The 19,334-nt window shown below is 51.5% G+C and overlaps 2 pseudogenes; both read right to left on the bottom strand.

Annotated features, from left to right (window-relative positions):
- Positions 1–990: 990 nt before the first annotated feature.
- LOC138110938 (7-dehydrocholesterol reductase-like) lies at positions 991–5,186 on the bottom strand (annotated as a pseudogene).
- Positions 5,187–14,883: 9,697 nt separating this feature from the next.
- On the bottom strand, positions 14,884–19,078 carry LOC138110937 (7-dehydrocholesterol reductase-like; annotated as a pseudogene).
- Between the last annotated feature and the right edge of the window lie 256 nt (positions 19,079–19,334).

Below are 19,334 nucleotides of genomic sequence, written 5' to 3'. Positions count from 1 at the left end.
TGAAATGGGAGGCAGGGCTGCGCCTTTGACCAGCTGGGTCTGCAGCCTCGTAAGCCATGGGCATGGAGCCCACAGGAAATGTTGAGATGCTGGAGTTGCTCCCATGGTGCTGGGCCCATTGCAGCCCTCAAAATACCTTTCTCTACCCTCAAAACAACTGGTAGAGATGGAAAGTGCAGTAACCAGTCTAGCCACAGGAAAGCACCCAGGTGCCTTCCCTGGCCCTGTGGGCAGGTGCCAGCTGCAAACCTGTGCCACCTTCTGTCTACTGCCCTGACCTACCACTACAGGCTTTGGGAAAAAAACATACTTCTTCAGAAATGAGGAAGGGGCAGTCAATAGCTAACTCATGGAAGCACGAGTTAACTATTGGGAGACAGCAAACGTTAGTTCAGACAGCAGACTGTAATTACAAAACCTAAGAAACCAAATTTGCCCTACTCTTGTCAAGATAGAGGGCACAAGGATCATCTCAGAGACCGCTGAAACATTCCTCAAAGGACTACGCATGCCCAGGGAGAAAGGTGAAAAAGTTCACTGAGAGGAAGACTACTGGCCTTCATCAGAAAAGACCCCCGAGGAAGAGGAGAGGCCTTCCTCAGCGCGGCCACCAGGACACACAGCGCATGCGTGGCCCATATGCTAATGACTTCCGAGAAATAATTTGTATAACCACACCTGTCCCAAGGAATGTGATGAATATTCCTAATTTAACCCATAATACTTGTGTTGTAGAGAGCACCAGGTGTGTGTTTGGAGGAGCGATCCCCACACACCCGGCGCGCCGAATAAAGCAAATACCCGCTTCTCTGACTCTGTCTCTGAAGTGTCTCCTGGCCCGGTTGCGGCATGATTCAATTCCAATTAAAAGAATCCTCTAAAAAAATGGGACATTTCAGTGCCCCACTTCAGTTTAAACACTTTAAACATGGCATGCCTGCATGTTTCTTCTTTTTTCTTTCCCCTGGATCCTGCATTAGCCTTAAAATCTGCCGGGTAGAGCCGGTAGGGCACTGCAGCAGTGTAGTGCTTCCAGTCCTTCCCATCTTTGCTGCAACAACCGTGCTCGTCCCGAATGCAGCGCTGGGTGAGCAGAGTGGTCATGTAAACGATGTAGAAGTAAGGCAGGATGTGCTCAAAGCCACAAGCCAGGCAATAGGCCAGCGAGCCCATCAGGTCTCCCGTGCAGTTGAAATGACGTGCCCAGCCCCAAAAGCCAGAGGTCATCAGCTTGCTGTAGTGCTTGGGCCCATCCACGGACACGTAGGAGCACTCGATGGACTCCGGCTTCTTCCCCCAGATCCTGCACTTGCCATCGGTACGACGGAAGAGGTCCTTCTGGTGGTTGGTCATTCTGAAGATGGAATAGCCCAGCAAGCCCAGCATCAAGACCCCTACGGCATGGGCTGTGCACAGCTGGACAGGCTGGTAAACCAAATACAGACCCTGGGGAGCACAAAAACAATCAGACATTTACTTCCAACAGAGGCTCAGCATGCCAGACCAATTCCTTGACTACAGTGGCCCACAACAGACCAGAAGAAAGAGTAGAAAAATCTACTGCAACAGTAAAACTGCAGAAAACTTTCAAAAAACTCTGCATCCAACAGTTTCCTTCTCTCTTTCTCTCTCCAAAATTGCACTTCTTCCTGAAACAAGAAGAGAGAAGTTGCAAGGATGCAAACCGGACAGAAGGAAAAAGCAAGGAACAAAACACAAACAAACCACTGCTAACCAAAAGACCCTCAACAAGCAGGAGTAAAAAAAAAAAGGAAACGGAAAGGATTTAGAAAAAAAGGAAACCAAAAGGATTCAGAAAAGTATACAGACACAACAGACAGTGACAGAAAGAGGCACAAAAGAAGGGCAGGAGAGGAAAAGATGTCCAATCTGGGCACGGACAGGAAGCCTTCCTACCCAGGAATTGTTACAAAGAATGTTGCAAGGATTTCTCAACAGTCAAACCGCCTAGAAACATTTAAGGTGCACATTAACCTGCTGAGAAGAATGTTTCTGCAAAGTTTCCTTCCTCTTAGCCCAAATCCACAGTGTCCACATTTTTACCTGCAAAGTAGAGAGGGAAGGCAACCAAACACAGTCTCCCCAGCCCAAATACCATCCCAAATGATCATGGCAGATAGCAATGGTTTTCAAGTACCAGGCTTCATTCCAAAAGAAGTCCAGAACAAAAATACCCTGCAACAGAATAATTTCACAGTAATAACAGAGCACTGTCACCAGTTACCCTGTTTAACAGCATCAGCCTAATGTCTGTGCTGCCTTGTGATGTGATCTCACAACTCATTGGTGTTTTTATGTTAGCACTTCAAAACCAGACGTTTCTGAACACAGTTAGGAAGAACTATCACATAAATACAAACTATGTGGATACACAATATCTACCTACCTATCTATCTATCTACACAGATAAAGCAACAGTAGGATGACTAAGGCAAGTGTACAACTCAAGGACGAACGCTTGGGAAGTGAACTCACAGTTGATCAGCCCAATCTCTCTTCAGCTTAGAGTCACAGCGTTACAAAGAGGGCCGATAGAGCTCCTATTGAGCAGGCTTCCATTTCCACAGATCAGGCAATAAATCCAAAGAAGTCCCAGCACACCATCACTGAATGAGCTTGTTTCAGGCCAGGAAAAAACACTTCATTTTCATTTCCATAGAAGGACTTCTTTTCCTACTTTAATATTAGTTTACTTCCTAGCTGGTTTCCTAATTTCCTCCTTGGAATTTACCTGAAGGACATTGACAAGGATCATGGAGTTTGTCGCTTCGCCATACAGCTCCTCTTGTTTGGCAGCAAAGGAAAGGTTGATCAGAGTCCAGGCCACAATCCCAGGGCGCCCACTGAAGAAAGAGCTTGAAATCAAACCACTTCCCTATTCGAGGGTTAAATTCAATCCCCATCATGTAGTCGTAAAAGAAGTTTCCAGTGAATTTGCTGTAAAACATAAAAAAATTGGAAATGTACAGAGTTCTACACAAATACAGGTAATTACTGCTCTGACTACACAATTCAGATTAATTTGATGTAGTGATAATAAAAATCATCAAAGCATGTAACGCTGTGCAAGGTAACAGAAGCTGACCCAGCTGAAGTATTACATTAATAGACATAAGTTGTAGAGTTTCAGAAGTGCCCGAGTTTACTCTTGCTAACACTTCTGAACAGTCTCACTATTTCTAGGATGGGTGTATCTGTGACACTGAGGCTGCCAGTCCCATGGTGTGCAGCATGAAACACGGGGGATGGTGCTAGTGAAGCAAAGAACCACTGTCATACACTGGCTCAGCTCTCTCTGCCAGTGAAATATATTCTGTCATTCAATTGATAGACCCGGTTTTTATTTAACAGTTTTAATCTCGGATTACCTCGTCTTCTCTCATTACTAAAATTCACATACCACTCTTTGGCATTGGGAGGGAAAAAGTAGCCTTTAATCATTGCAAACGTGGACACTGCATATCCCAAGCTATTGGCACACCACAGGAGAGGAATCCACTTGTCAAAAATGATGGTAGGTGAGAAGAAGTGGAAGCAAGAAGCATTTGCAAACCAAAGCACATGGGTCATGATCCAGGCCTGAAGTCCATTGATTTTCATATTTATTCACGACACCTAAAAGATGAAGAAAAAAAATCGAGTGTTACTGACCCCGCATTACTGCAGCTTTTAATTCACATGGCTATGCACAGAATACACAGAAGCTCAATCAAGCGCTCATGAAACAACTTCTCTCTCCTCGTCCTCCCAATTCAATACCTTAAAGCACTTTTCTGAGTGTTCCATTAAACTCTGCTGTACCCATTAGGCTTTGTTAGGCTGAGTTTTTCTCCTCACAAAACTGAATTTAGGCTTTCCCCCAAAACTGACCAGAGTAACAAACCACTTCTCCTAACAGTTCACATCCCACATTTTGTTCAAGTCCCTTGGCTTCATGGAGCTTGAGCAGGTAAAACTATCTTGTCGAATACCAGCAATAGTCCTGGACAGCTACAGTCAACTGACAATTTCAAGTGCCAAAGTCATCAACCAGTACTTTTTCACTGCTGGTATGGTGCCTACCAGATCAACAGTTATACTAATTCTAAGAGATAGAAATGCTATCACTTCTTCTAAAAGATGACATCGATTGCTTTCTATTTTTGTTTGAACTGAACACGGGAGGAAGGTGAGAGCACTTCTGCCCACGTTTCCTCTGGCTACACATGGGCTATTAAACACTCTAGGTACAGAAATACTATCATTTCAGAAGATTGCACGGTGTCCGTGTATTCCAAGGAATACCTTACCAGCAGGGGTGACAGCACCTTCTTGTACACCTCCCACATATCCAGGGAGAACTTTATGGCAGAAGTCAGGGATGGACATGTACAAAACCACCTAGAAGAGAGAGGATGTATTCACAGTAAATACAGACGAGACAAAATCCCTCAAAACACTATTCCTTACATACACATACCAAATAGAATGTTTCTATTAAGTTTCTATTAAGTATTGGGTAAGCAAATATGGCAATATTTAGCTGTTGGGATTTTAGACTAGTAATACATCTAAGCTTTGAGACAGCTCAAAGATGTACTTCATGTAAGGCTGCCATCCTTTTTTGGTGGGGAGGCAGGACAGTTGGTAACTAGATTCAGGTCCTCGTCGTTTTATTTTTATCCATTTCTTGTGTATGAATTTAAAACCAACGGATACTGCTATAAAGTTGCTTTTTCTTCAAAACCTCATTAAGGCATATGTCACACAAGGAATATTTGCGTATATTCCCTACATGCTTCTTTTCCAAGTACATAAGCTTCCTTTGGATTCCAAAAAGCCCTGGAAAGTGGGAAACACCAAAGAGTAAATGCCAGTTCAACATTCCACTATCCTTTGTGCAAAAGGATTCATCCAACAGCCGTGTGAGAAACCAGACCCGGCATCCAGATCATAACTCAAGAATGTACCTGGAAAGTGACCCAAAGGGAATAGATGCCAGCAGCCCTATAGGTCAGTGTGGGAGTCCTGTTCCAGATGTCAGACAGATGTTTATTCCCTGTCAGCAAGTCCAGCAGTGGGTCAGTCAGAGAGCACTGGTACTGGTCACAGGACATGATGAAGTAATACACGATCGGCGGTGCAAACACGAGCAGGAAAAGGATGCTTGCCAAGGAAAACCAGTCCACCTCCCTGTAATCCAAAACAGAGCATTTTGTTTGCCCAGGTTTCAGAGAGATGAGTTACATCAAATAACTTTTTCAGTGGACCTTCTAGACTAACTGGATGAAAACTGAAAATGTCTTCAGGGCACAGACATGTCTGGTGGTCAAACAGCCATTAAAAAATCAGCACAGAACAGACTTTACCACAAACTCCTCTAAAACTACACTAGCTGATCAGAGCAAGAGATGAGAGAAAATCTCCCCTCCAAAAACCAGATTATTATTACAGACTTCACCTTTTTGATGGCAATCATGGCTCTAACTGGTAGAGTATTCGGTTGAAAGTGATAATGGAATCCCAAGAACATGATGCAAAGCTTGGAAACTTGCAAAAGACAGACCTTGGACAGCCATACATTGAACTTGCTGTGCCAGCCACTTTTGCTGTTCCCAGCTGCAGTCCAATGCCCTACTAATACCTACTCAGCTCTTGGAGAACTGGGAGATGCATCCTCAATCTTGCTACAGCGGGACTGATCAGCTGGGAATGCCACAGATGCTGGGATGCTTGTTTTCCAGATCTCATGAAATATTTCTTTCCTAGGAACTAGAAATGTTACCAATTTTTACTTCCCGGCCTTTCCTGGCCATCTGCATCCTCAGCCACAAGCAGGCTCTGCAGATCGACGTGGCTCTGGGGAAGCAGGGACTCCTGTCTGTGGGCAAAGAAAACAAAGACAACTTGTAAGAAGAGAACCTGGAGCTTCTAGTTAGAAGAGAAAGGACTGTTCAATCAAGGCAGGGGCGACGAAGGAAACTTTCTAAAATGGAACAAGCAGCAGAAGCACAGTAGTTTTGCAGAAGAAATTCTCCTTCCAGCACTTGGCTTAGGGAAAAAGCCTGATGTTGCTACGAGAGACACGAGTTCATGTCTAGTATTGGGTAGCAGACATCGGAGCATTTCGACTATTGGCTTTCCAGGCTCACGCTATTCGAACCTGAGAGTGAAACTCTTCTAAAAGCCAGAGGTGCTTGGAAGAAATGTTTCTGCTCACACCACGACTGGGGACCGTGCATCATTCATACCTTGCACCTGTCCAAAGGCCTTCCTCCGTCTGCGCTCCGGCAGCTCTCACCGAGGCTCTGGCAGGGACGGAGGCTCTTGCCAGAAGTATCGCAAGCGTGGAGATCTTCCTCATCCTGCTCCTCCACTGCTGACATCAGGGAATTCCCTGGAGCTGGGAACGTCTGCCTTTCCTGCTGGAGGATCTTGTTTGGCAGTTCTCTGACGTTCTTCACCTTTGGCAGTGCCGCAGCCATGGAGGTGTAGGACAGATGTTTCCCTCTCCCACTCCCCACTGCCACCAGCTCCCCCTGGGCAATGAGGGGGCTGCCGGCTGAGCGAGGGCAGCGCCAACGTGCAGCAGCTCAAGGATCCGCTCCCTGCGCGCTTCCCGGGATAGGGCTGCCCTGGGCCTTGGCATGGACAGAGGGTCCCCCTTCTCTGCTGGCCGTGACCCTCCTGCCCCAGCCTCGCTCAGGTCGATTCATGTGCCTCCCGTGAGGGACGCCCTCCACACAGATCCTGCTTCTGATTCCTTGGATCCACAGCACTGTTTCTCCTGGATTTTAGCCACGCCTTCCCCTCTGTAAAGCATAGGGATACATAGGAGGAGTGTGTTGGGCTCCCCTCCACCACTGTTAGTGGTTTCAGGCCCCCAGGAGCTCTTGTGTCTCCCTTTTTCCCAACGATATCCCCTCCGTCCCCTCCTTCCCGACGCTTCCCCTCAGCAGCACCGAGCCTTTTCCCGCCCTTTGCTCCCCTCAGCGCTGGCCCCGGCCCCGCTCAGACCACGGCCCCTCGCCGCCGCTGAGGCCCTGCCCACGCCCATCGTCCTGGCCACGCCCCCTCGGCTGGGAACGGCTCCCCGCCCTCCCCTCCCTAATTAGCGCCCTTCCTTCCTCCCTCCTTAATGCCTCACTAATTCGGCCCCCTGCGGCCAAGGGCAGGGCTTTGGAGGAGCTCTGTGCGGCAGCCTGGCTGCGTGCGGCAGGCCAGAGACGCCCAGTGTTGTCCCTCCGCTCAGGGCAGGGATCCGGGGCACCGCGGCCACCCGGGGAAGATGCTCCGTTGCCAGCCCACACCTCCACCAAAGGGAGAGGAGGAAAGCAGGCTGCCAGAGCCACAGAAGCCCTCAAGACTTCCCCAGCTGGCTCTTCTCCGCCCTGCCCCGCCCCGCCCCTTCCAGCTCCAAGGCCGTTTTTACAGGAGCTCCGAAAGAGGCAAAAAAAGACAAACGAGCTCCACAGCGAATTCCTGAAAGAAAAATCCAGCAATGGCCAGGAGGCTCCTGTGGCTCCTTCCTGAAAATCAGGGCTATGGGGAACAGGGTGCAGGGTGTCCCAGGACACAGAGCTGGACACTGATCCCTCCTGGATCTCCTTGGCACCCCTGTCCCAGGCAAGGATGGTCCTGAATATCCTCCTGGAGCTGTCCCAGGAAAGTCCCTGCTCCCTGGTGCGGGATGGGAGGGGTAGAGGTGGTCCTCTCACACTCATCCCACTCATTCTCCCCTGCGCTGGCTTTGCCCCTGGGGTGTTGACCCCCCTTTTTAGGGTGTCCAGCCCTGTTCCCATGGGGAACCTTGGCAGCACCCATGGGCATAACCAACCTTTGTGGGAGGCTGGGAGCACTGGTGAGGGCGGGGGCTGTTCCTGGTGACCTGGAACTTGGCTCCTGCTGTGAGCCAGGGGCTTTCTGCCTGCTGGGCTGGGGGAACACCCTCACTGAGCTCTGGGACACCCCCAGCCCCACACCCACTCCTTGCCACAGCTCCTCCCAGACAGCATCCGCTACGCACACGTCCCCCGCTACCGTCCCTTGGCCAGGGGCCTTGTGGCTCATGCCAGACCCTTCTTCCTCCCCAGGGAGTCTCCTCCCAGGAAAGCGGGAAGCCCCCCGCAGCCCAGGACTCTCCAGCTCAGCCCCCCTGGAGCCAGGCCGCCCTCTGAGTCCCACGTGCCCTGAGCCAGGTGGGGACTGGCGGCCGTCTTGGCCACAGCGACCACAAATCAATCGAGTTTCAAACCTCTGACAAGAGGAAAAGGGCCAGCAAAACCTCAGCTCGGGCCATGAGGAGAGCAGACTTCAGACTGCTCAGGGAACTGCTAAGCAGGGTCTCCAGGGACAATGTTTTTGCAGGTGCTGGGGTCCATCCGTGCTGGTCAATTTTGAAACATCACCTCCTAAGGGCACAGCAGCAGGAGATTCCCAAATGTCGAAAGCCAAGCAGGCGAGGCAGAAGGCTTCTTCTCTGGCAAAGAGGATGGAAAAGGAAGCTGTGTGCCCAGTGGAAGCAAGGTCACAAGAAGAATACGGATGTCAGGAAAATTAGTCCTCAAACACCACAGCTGTACGTCCAAACAAGAGACAGAGCAGTCCTGTTACTTTGATCGAATAAAGGGAGAGGTCATGGGCATTTCCCACGGGATCTCTCAAGTTGATAGAGGACGCAGCTTCCTTTATCTCCTAATTTCCCAGCTGCATTTCCCTCTCTCTTTCCCCACTGGCTGAGCTACTTGAGAGGTACAGACTTCCCAAATGGCTTAATACAAACCCCCTTTCTAATGTCTACCCCCCTCCCCCCCCCCCCCATTCTTTTGCTCCTGTCTCTGTTCTTTTTCTCTAAATCCAGGGATTAGCAGAGTCTTGAGTGAGTAACAGTCTGTGTCAATTAGTGGAATTCCTATGGAATTTAGGGTTCCTCCCTTTGCTGCTTCTTTCACCTATCAGTATCTGGCTTTATCTACCATCAGGCCCACAGATAGTTTGTAAAGACACCTCCTTCTCATTCCTTCCCCAGAGATGTTTCTCGCCACTGTACGGAGAACTTTGGTGCACTGAAAGCTCAGCTGGAGAGGAAGGTGGCCAGAAATGTGGGGCCCAATAAAAAGAGTGGTTTTAAATATATGCATGGAAAGAAACATTGTAGAAGTAACATTGTCCCCTTCCAGGATGTGGATGGTCACCTGACAAACAGGGCCAGGGACACAGCACAGGTGTTTAATGCATTCTTTGCCTCTGTCTTCAACACTCTTCCCTCCCTTCGCCGTGGAAAACGTGCACTGTACCAAGGGACACTGCAAAGTCCCTGAAGAGGGCAAGCCCTGCTCAGCAGAAAGCAAACCACCCCTGTTTGATCCACAGCATTCCCATGGTGCATCTGAACCCAGTGTGTGCCAGCAACTGGGAAAAAAGGAACCCTATGCCCGTCAAAACCAGAGCAGTGAGAGCACCATGAGCGCTCCTTGGGAAATCCTGACTTGTTTAGAACAGAGGCAACGCAGAAGTCGGTGAGCTGTTACAGAAAACTCTTCCTGCCCTCGACAGCCAGTTCAGGAGAGCTCCCCAGAGACACAGGAACTTCAACTCCCTTTGTCTCTGGAAGATCTTCGCAGGCACAGAGTAGTGGCTGTTGCCAGTTGGTACCGCTGCAGTGTCCTGGGAGCCATGGGCTTGACACTGGTGGCAGCAGCACTCTTCCTGATGTGCCACTTGCTGCAGGGAATGATTCACTGCAGCAGGCTGAGCTCCTGTTCTTGCTGCCAGGCTTTTTCTGGCCATGTGCATCCTTAGGCATGAGCTGGTTCTGCTGATCCCTGAGGTGGGCCCAGGGCTATGACGGCACAAAGGGGCTGAGCGCTGGTGAGAGGCGGGGCTGGGATGTCACCCGGCTGTCCTGGCCCACAGCACTGTGACATCACCGCGCAGTCGCTATGTAACACGGGCCAGCACCTGCAGCTGCCAGTGCAGTCGCGATGGGACGTGCCGGAGCCATGTGTGACGGTGTTGTCCCAGTGATTGTGCTTGTCCTGCTGTTGGCCGCTGTGGCTGTCTGGTGGGCCGTTGGCCACTGGCAACCACGGAGGCGGCAGACAAGGACAGCGAAGAGGCGCAAGCGCCCCGGGGTGCAGCCCAGAGGCTCACGGAGGAAGCGAGGAGCCTCTGCGGCTCCCAGGTCCTCCAGGCCTCGGGCCACCCCTCGCAAGCGGCCACGTGCTCCCGCGAGCCCCCTGGACAGCCCCTGCAGCTGCGGCCCCTGCGTGGCAGTGGCCCAGGAGCTGCAGGAACTGATGCTGCTGCTCTGGGCTCGCAATGGGACATGGGTGCCGCTCTACTCTGGGATGTGGCAGGCCTTGTGGAAAGAACTGGAGGAGCTGCTGAAGCGAGGCCACCTGCCCTGCTGTGGCTCGGCCAGCTCCTCCAGGAGCCTCCATCCCTTCAAGAGGCTGCTCCCAGCAAGATTCTCCATCCCTGGGAGAGCCTCAAGCCTTGCAAGGATGGCACACCATCAGAGAGCCGCCATCCAGGCAAGAAGCTCAGGCTGTCAGAGATCCTCCATCCCGCCAGGAGCGTCCGCTATCTCTGACAGCCTCCATCGCCCGCAGACGCTCCGTGAGACCTGCAGTCAGCCTGCAGAAAGTGCAGAGCCTGTGCACAGGTCTCCCAGCTCCCTTGGACTCATGGACTTCAACAACACGGGCACAACCCTGACAACTGACGTTGCCAGGGAAAGCCCAGAAGTCCAAGTGGGAGCCCAGCCCGATCCAGGGGAGCCTTGTCAGGAGCAGGTGCTGGAGCAGCGAGTGAGCTGGAGCCAGCAGTTGCCGGCCCACAGCTCCCAGGACGCTGTGCCGGCTGCGCCAGCTGGCAACAGCTCTTGCCTGGTGGCGGAGACGAGCCTCAAGACACCCAGGAGGTTCCTCCATCTCCAGGAAGCTGCTCCGAGACGGCCACCGACTACCAGGAAGGCCTTGCTGGTAGCAGGTGAGATCTGAGGAGCTCTCTGAGGCTCCCTTGGGGCTCTTGAGGGGCATCCGCAGGCCAGGCCAGGGCCCTTGAGAGCAGCCGAGTCCCTGGCTGTTTCCAGTGCTTCTGATGCCACAGCTTCAAAAAACCCCTCTCTGGTTTGCAGCTGCTCCTGACACCCCCCTGTGCGAGTCCTCGGGCTGTAGCCCCGGCAGTCCTCAAGAGCAGAGTCCAGCCCACGACGCCGGGGACAGCGACGGTGCCGCCCTGCCCCGCTGCCCTCCGGCTCCTGCAGCTGCCTCTGCGCGCTCCCCTGCCCCAGCTCTGGCGCTCGCCAGCCCGACGGCTGCAAGGCGGTGGCCGCTGCCCGGCGCGCAGCAGGAAGCAGGTCAGAGCAAGGTGGCCCGCGGTGGCTCGGCCCGCTTCACTCGCGGGCACTTGGCCGGGGGGGCCCTGGGCGCAAGGCTGATGGCTCGGTCTCGGTCGCAGGGCAAAAGAAGAAGCTGCAGGAGCTGTACCAGCTGGGCCCGCAGCTGGGCAGCGGTGGCTTCGGCACCGTTTTCTCGGGCATCCGCCTCTCGGACGGGAGCCCGGTAAGTGGCCGGGACGGCGGGGCGCGGGACGAGGGCCAGGGGCGGGGCAGGGCTTGAGCTCAGCCCCGTCTCTCGTGGGCTTGCAGGTGGCCATCAAACGCGTGGCCCGGGAGAGCGTGGTGCAGTGGTACGAGCTGGTGAGTGAGTGAGCGGGGCCACGGCGCCAGAGCGCCAGAGCGGGGCGTGGCGGGCAGGGATAAGGCCGGGCCCCGAAGGCGGGAGGCGGCGCAGGGCGGGGGGAGCGGGCGTGGGCTCAGCGTGCGAGCCGGAGCAGGGCGGGCCCGGGGATGCCAAACACCGGTGGTGGGGCCGGGCAGGGGGGCACCCCCCAAGCATCCCCTGGGCGGGAGGAAGCCGAAGCACCAGGGAGGCTGCCCAAGGGGGCACTGGGGCATCCCAGGCACGGGGCAGCACAGCAGCCCCAGGGCAGCATCAGGCCTGCTGGAGGCACTGTCTCCTCCCCACAGCCCGACGGCACCCGCGTTCCCATGGAGATTGTGCTCATGGAGAAGGTGGGCTCTGGCTGCCACAACATCATCCAGCTCCTCGACTGGTTTGAGCTGCCTGACAGCTTCCTGCTGGTCATGGAGCGTCCGGAGTCATCGCAGGATCTCCTGGACTTCCTGCTGGAGCAGGGCTTCCTGTGCGAGGAGATGGCGCGCTGGCTTTTCTGCCAGGTGCTGGAGGCCGTGCGGCACTGCACCGCCTGCGGCGTCCTGCACCGGGACATCAAGCCGGAGAACCTCCTCGTGGACCCGGAGAGTGGCGACCTGAAGCTCATCGACTTCGGTTGCGGCACCTTCCTCCAGGAGCAGGCCTTCACGCAATTTGCCGGTGAGCCCACAGGCCGGGCCCCGCTCCCAGTGCCAGGCACTGCACGGCCCCGTTCCCTCCTGGGCTGCGGGCTGCGGCATTCAGCCGGCTGCCGGCTGCCCTTTGGCACGGGCCAGATGCTGTGCCCCAGGAGCCGGCTGCCGGCCCTGCCCACAGAGGGGGGCTGCCAAAGCCAGGCCCCGGCCGCTCGGCTTGGCAGGCCCGCAAGGGCTTGGGCTGCTCCGCTGGCCTTGTCTGCCTTGCAGAACGGTTTCCTGGCTTTGGCCAATTGGCTGGGGGACGGCGGCTGGCCCCGGGGGGAAGTTGTGGCCACTGGTGCAGCCCCTGCTTCTGCCAGGAGGCTGGCACCAGGCTCTGGAAGGCAGCAGCCTGCGCCTGGACAGCGCCGCCTGTGTCCCCTAGGAACACACCTGTACAGCCCACCCGAGTGGATCTGCCTTGGCTGCTACCACGGCCATTCGGCGACCATCTGGTCCCTGGGCGTGCTGCTGTACGTCATGGTCTGCGGGAACGAGCCCTTCCAGGACGACCGTGGCATCGTGTCGGGGCAGCTCTTCTTCTGGCAGCAGGTCTCTCCAGGTTGGTGTCCGGCCTCAAGAAGGCAGGCTTTGGCAGATGGCACCGCGCAGCCCAGCGTGGCCCTCACGCAGCTCCGCGGGAGGTCGATCTGCCCTCAAGGGCTGGCCGCAGGCGGCGGCCCGTGACCACGGTGGGGTCGGTGTGGCCCGCTTGGCTGCAGGAGGTGGCGCGTGTCCTGCCGTGCCGCTGTCCCGCAAAGGGCAGAGTCAGCCGGGAGGCCGGCACAGCTCTGAGCACACGCAGCACGGCCCGGGCCCTGCGGGCGCCGGGAGCAGCTGGGCAGGAGCCTTCTGCAAGTGACCGGCGCTTTCTGGCTTCTCTCCCCAGAGTGCCAACATCTGATCCGCTGGTGTTTGTCCAAGCACCCCGCGGACAGGCCAGCGCTGGAGGAGATCTTGCGCCACCCTTGGCTGCGGGGCGGGCGTCTTTGATGCCTTGCCGGAGCCTCTGCAGCACCCGGTTGCCGAGTCCCACGCAGGAGTGAGGACTCGAGAAATAAAAGAACCACAAACCCATGCCGGGGTGTCAAGTCTGCTCCTGGTTAGCAACTTCAGCTAAAGAACCCTCTTGGGAAAAGGGGTGATCAGAGTGTTCCCTTCAGCCTTTGTCAAGCTTTTGATGCCTTTCCTCCAGGCATCATGGCACTTTTGTGTCTTCAAGCACAGGCTGTAGTCCAGGCAGGAGGGGCTGTAACAAGCCAAGAAATGCAACAGTGAAACAACAGCCGCCCTTTCAAACTGAGGCGGCCACTTGGCTTCACCTGAAGTGATACATGGGCTCATGTGTGCATTCCAAGGGCCAGCGGGTGGCAGGGACAGAGATGCTGCTCCTCTCCAATGCTGGGAGAAGAATCAGAAATGGCAAAAGGTCATTTCAGGTTGAGCCCTGACAAAACTCTTCCTCTTTCTTCCCCTGAAATGGGAGGCAGGGCTGCGCCTTTGACCAGCTGGGTCTGCAGCCTCGTAAGCCATGGGCATGGAGCCCACAGGAAATGTTGAGATGCTGGAGTTGCTCCCATGGTGCTGGGCCCATTGCAGCCCTCAAAATACCTTTCTCTACCCTCAAAACAACTGGTAGAGATGGAAAGTGCAGTAACCAGTCTAGCCACAGGAAAGCACCCAGGTGCCTTCCCTGGCCCTGTGGGCAGGTGCCAGCTGCAAACCTGTGCCACCTTCTGTCTACTGCCCTGACCTACCACTACAGGCTTTGGGAAAAAAACATACTTCTTCAGAAATGAGGAAGGGGCAGTCAATAGCTAACTCATGGAAGCACGAGTTAACTATTGGGAGACAGCAAACGTTAGTTCAGACAGCAGACTGTAATTACAAAACCTAAGAAACCAAATTTGCCCTACTCTTGTCAAGATAGAGGGCACAAGGATCATCTCAGAGACCGCTGAAACATTCCTCAAAGGACTACGCATGCCCAGGGAGAAAGGTGAAAAAGTTCACTGAGAGGAAGACTACTGGCCTTCATCAGAAAAGACCCCCGAGGAAGAGGAGAGGCCTTCCTCAGCGCGGCCACCAGGACACACAGCGCATGCGTGGCCCATATGCTAATGACTTCCGAGAAATAATTTGTATAACCACACCTGTCCCAAGGAATGTGATGAATATTCCTAATTTAACCCATAATACTTGTGTTGTAGAGAGCACCAGGTGTGTGTTTGGAGGAGCGATCCCCACACACCCGGCGCGCCGAATAAAGCAAATACCCGCTTCTCTGACTCTGTCTCTGAAGTGTCTCCTGGCCCGGTTGCGGCATGATTCAATTCCAATTAAAAGAATCCTCTAAAAAAATGGGACATTTCAGTGCCCCACTTCAGTTTAAACACTTTAAACATGGCATGCCTGCATGTTTCTTCTTTTTTCTTTCCCCTGGATCCTGCATTAGCCTTAAAATCTGCCGGGTAGAGCCGGTAGGGCACTGCAGCAGTGTAGTGCTTCCAGTCCTTCCCATCTTTGCTGCAACAACCGTGCTCGTCCCGAATGCAGCGCTGGGTGAGCAGAGTGGTCATGTAAACGATGTAGAAGTAAGGCAGGATGTGCTCAAAGCCACAAGCCAGGCAATAGGCCAGCGAGCCCATCAGGTCTCCCGTGCAGTTGAAATGACGTGCCCAGCCCCAAAAGCCAGAGGTCATCAGCTTGCTGTAGTGCTTGGGCCCATCCACGGACACGTAGGAGCACTCGATGGACTCCGGCTTCTTCCCCCAGATCCTGCACTTGCCATCGGTACGACGGAAGAGGTCCTTCTGGTGGTTGGTCATTCTGAAGATGGAATAGCCCAGCAAGCCCAGCATCAAGACCCCTACGGCATGGGCTGTGCACAGCTGGACAGGCTGGTAAACCAAATACAGACCCTGGGGAGCACAAAAACAATCAGACATTTACTTCCAACAGAGGCTCAGCATGCCAGACCAATTCCTCGACTACAGTGGCCCACAACAGACCAGAAGAAAGAGTAGAAAAATCTACTGCAACAGTAAAACTGCAGAAAACTTTCAAAAAACTCTGCATCCAACAGTTTCCTTCTCTCTTTCTCTCTCCAAAATTGCACTTCTTCCTGAAACAAGAAGAGAGAAGTTGCAAGGATGCAAACCGGACAGAAGGAAAAAGCAAGGAACAAAACACAAACAAACCACCGCTAACCAAAAGACCCTCAACAAGCAGGAGTTAAAAAAAAAGGAAACGGAAAGGATTTAGAAAAAAAGGAAACCAAAAGGATTCAGAAAAGTATACAGACACAACAGACAGTGACAGAAAGAGGCACAAAAGAAGGGCAGGAGAGGAAAAGATGTCCAATCTGGGCACGGACAGGAAGCCTTCCTACCCAGGAATTGTTACAAAGAATGTTGCAAGGATTTCTCAACAGTCAAACCGCCTAGAAACATTTAAGGTGCACATTAACCTGCTGAGAAGAATGTTTCTGCAAAGTTTCCTTCCTCTTAGCCCAAATCCACAGTGTCCACATTTTTACCTGCAAAGTAGAGAGGGAAGGCAACCAAACACAGTCTCCCCAGCCCAAATACCATCCCAAATGATCATGGCAGATAGCAATGGTTTTCAAGTACCAGGCTTCATTCCAAAAGAAGTCCAGAACAAAAATACCCTGCAACAGAATAATTTCACAGTAATAACAGAGCACTGTCACCAGTTACCCTGTTTAACAGCATCAGCCTAATGTCTGTGCTGCCTTGTGATGTGATCTCACAACTCATTGGTGTTTTTATGTTAGCACTTCAAAACCAGACGTTTCTGAACACAGTTAGGAAGAACTATCACATAAATACAAGCTATGTGGATACACAATATCTACCTACCTATCTATCTATCTACACAGATAAAGCAACAGTAGGATGACTAAGGCAAGTGTACAACTCAAGGACGAACGCTTGGGAAGTGAACTCACAGTTGATCAGCCCAATCTCTCTTCAGCTTAGAGTCACAGCGTTACAAAGAGGGCCGATAGAGCTCCTATTGAGCAGGCTTCCATTTCCACAGATCAGGCAATAAATCCAAAGAAGTCCCAGCACACCATCACTGAATGAGCTTGTTTCAGGCCAGGAAAAAACACTTCATTTTCATTTCCATAGAAGGACTTCTTTTCCTACTTTAATATTAGTTTACTTCCTAGCTGGTTTCCTAATTTCCTCCTTGGAATTTACCTGAAGGACATTGACAAGGATCATGGAGTTTGTCGCTTCGCCATACAGCTCCTCTTGTTTGGCAGCAAAGGAAAGGTTGATCAGAGTCCAGGCCACAATCCCAGGGCACCCACTGAAGAAAGAGCTTGAAATCAAACCACTTCCCTATTCGAGGGTTAAATTCAATCCCCATCACGTAGTCGTAAAAGAAGTTTCCAGTGAATTTGCTGTAAAACATAAAAAAATTGGAAATGTACAGAGTTCTACACAAATACAGGTAATTACTGCTCTGACTACACAATTCAGATTAATTTGATGTAGTGATAATAAAAATCATCAAAGCATGTAACGCTGTGCAAGGTAACAGAAGCTGACCCAGCTGAAGTATTACATTAATAGACATAAGTTGTAGAGTTTCAGAAGTGCCCGAGTTTACTCTTGCTAACACTTCTGAACAGTCTCACTATTTCTAGGATGGGTGTATCTGTGACACTGAGGCTGCCAGTCCCATGGTGTGCAGCATGAAACACGGGGGATGGTGCTAGTGAAGCAAAGAACCACTGTCATACACTGGCTCAGCTCTCTCTGCCAGTGAAATATATTCTGTCATTCAATTGATAGACCCGGTTTTTATTTAACAGTTTTAATCTCGGATTACCTCGTCTTCTCTCATTACTAAAATTCACATACCACTCTTTGGCATTGGGAGGGAAAAAGTAGCCTTTAATCATTGCAAACGTGGACACTGCATATCCCAAGCTATTGGCACACCACAGGAGAGGAATCTACTTGTCAAAAATGATGGTAGGTGAGAAGAAGTGGAAGCAAGAAGCATTTGCAAACCAAAGCACATGGGTCATGATCCAGGCCTGAAGTCCATTGATTTTCATATTTATTCACGACACCTAAAAGATGAAGAAAAAAAATTGAGTGTTACTGACCCCGCATTACTGCAGCTTTTAATTCACATGGCTATGCACAGAATACACAGAAGTTCAATCAAGCGCTCATGAAACAACTTCTCTCTCCTCGTCCTCCCAATTCAATACCTTAAAGCACTTTTCTGAGTGTTCCATTAAACTCTGCTGTACCCATTAGGCTTTGTTAGGCTGAGTTTTTCTCCTCACAAAACTGAATTTAGGCTTTCCCCCAAAACTGACCAGAGTAACAAACCACTTCTCCTAACAGTTCACATCCCACATTTTGTTCAAGTCCCTTGGCTTCATGGAGCTTGAGCAGGTAAAACTATCTTGTCGAATACCAGCAATAGTCCTGGACAGCTACAGTCAACTGACAATTTCAAGTGCCAAAGTCATCAACCAGTACTTTTTCACTGCTGGTATGGTGCCTACCAGATCAACAGTTATACGAATTCTAAGAGATAGAAATGCTGTCACTTCTTCTAAAAGATGACATCGATTGCTTTCTATTTTTGTTTGAACTGAACACGGGAGGAAGGTGAGAGCACTTCTGCCCACGTTTCCTCTGGCTACACATGGGCTATTAAACACTCTAGGTACAGAAATACTATCATTTCAGAAGATTGCACGGTGTCCGTGTATTCCAAGGAATACCTTACCAGCAGGGGTGACAGCACCTTCTTGTACACCTCCCACATATCCAGGGAGAACTTTATGGCAGAAGTCAGGGATGGACATGTACAAAACCACCTAGAAGAGAGAGGATGTATTCACAGTAAATACAGACGAGACAAAATCCCTCAAAACACTATTCCTTACATACACATACCAAATAGAATGTTTCTATTAAGTTTCTATTAAGTATTGGGTAAGCAAATATGGCAATATTTAGCTGTTGGGATTTTAGACTAGTAATACATCTAAGCTTTGAGACAGCTCAAAGATGTACTTCATGTAAGGCTGCCATCCTTTTTTGGTGGGGAGGCAGGACAGTTGGTAACTAGATTCAGGTCCTCGTCGTTTTATTTTTATCCATTTCTTGTGTATGAATTTAAAACCAACGGATACTGCTATAAAGTTGCTTTTTCTTCAAAACCTCATTAAGGCATATGTCACACAAGGAATATTTGCGTATATTCCCTACATGCTTCTTTTCCAAGTACATAAGCTTCCTTTGGATTCCAAAAAGCCCTGGAAAGTGGGAAACACCAAAGAGTAAATGCCAGTTCAACATTCCACTATCCTTTGTGCAAAAGGATTCATCCAACAGCCGTGTGAGAAACCAGACCCGGCATCCAGATCATAACTCAAGAATGTACCTGGAAAGTGACCCAAAGGGAATAGATGCCAGCAGCCCTATAGGTCAGTGTGGGAGTCCTGTTCCAGATGTCAGACAGATGTTTATTCCCTGTCAGCAAGTCCAGCAGTGGGTCAGTCAGAGAGCACTGGTACTGGTCACAGGACATGATGAAGTAATACACGATCGGCGGTGCAAACACGAGCAGGAAAAGGATGCTTGCCAAGGAAAACCAGTCCACCTCCCTGTAATCCAAAACAGAGCATTTTGTTTGCCCAGGTTTCAGAGAGATGAGTTACATCAAATAACTTTTTCAGTGGACCTTCTAGACTAACTGGATGAAAACTGAAAATGTCTTCAGGGCACAGACATGTCTGGTGGTCAAACAGCCATTAAAAAATCAGCACAGAACAGACTTTACCACAAACTCCTCTAAAACTACACTAGCTGATCAGAGCAAGAGATGAGAGAAAATCTCCCCTCCAAAAACCAGA

Source organism: Aphelocoma coerulescens, chromosome 5, assembly GCF_041296385.1.
Source record: "Aphelocoma coerulescens isolate FSJ_1873_10779 chromosome 5, UR_Acoe_1.0, whole genome shotgun sequence".
In the NCBI taxonomy this organism is placed as follows: Eukaryota; Metazoa; Chordata; class Aves; order Passeriformes; family Corvidae; genus Aphelocoma; species Aphelocoma coerulescens.
The sequence above is the reverse complement of the archived record's forward strand: the minus strand, read 5'-3'. Positions and strand labels throughout refer to the sequence as shown.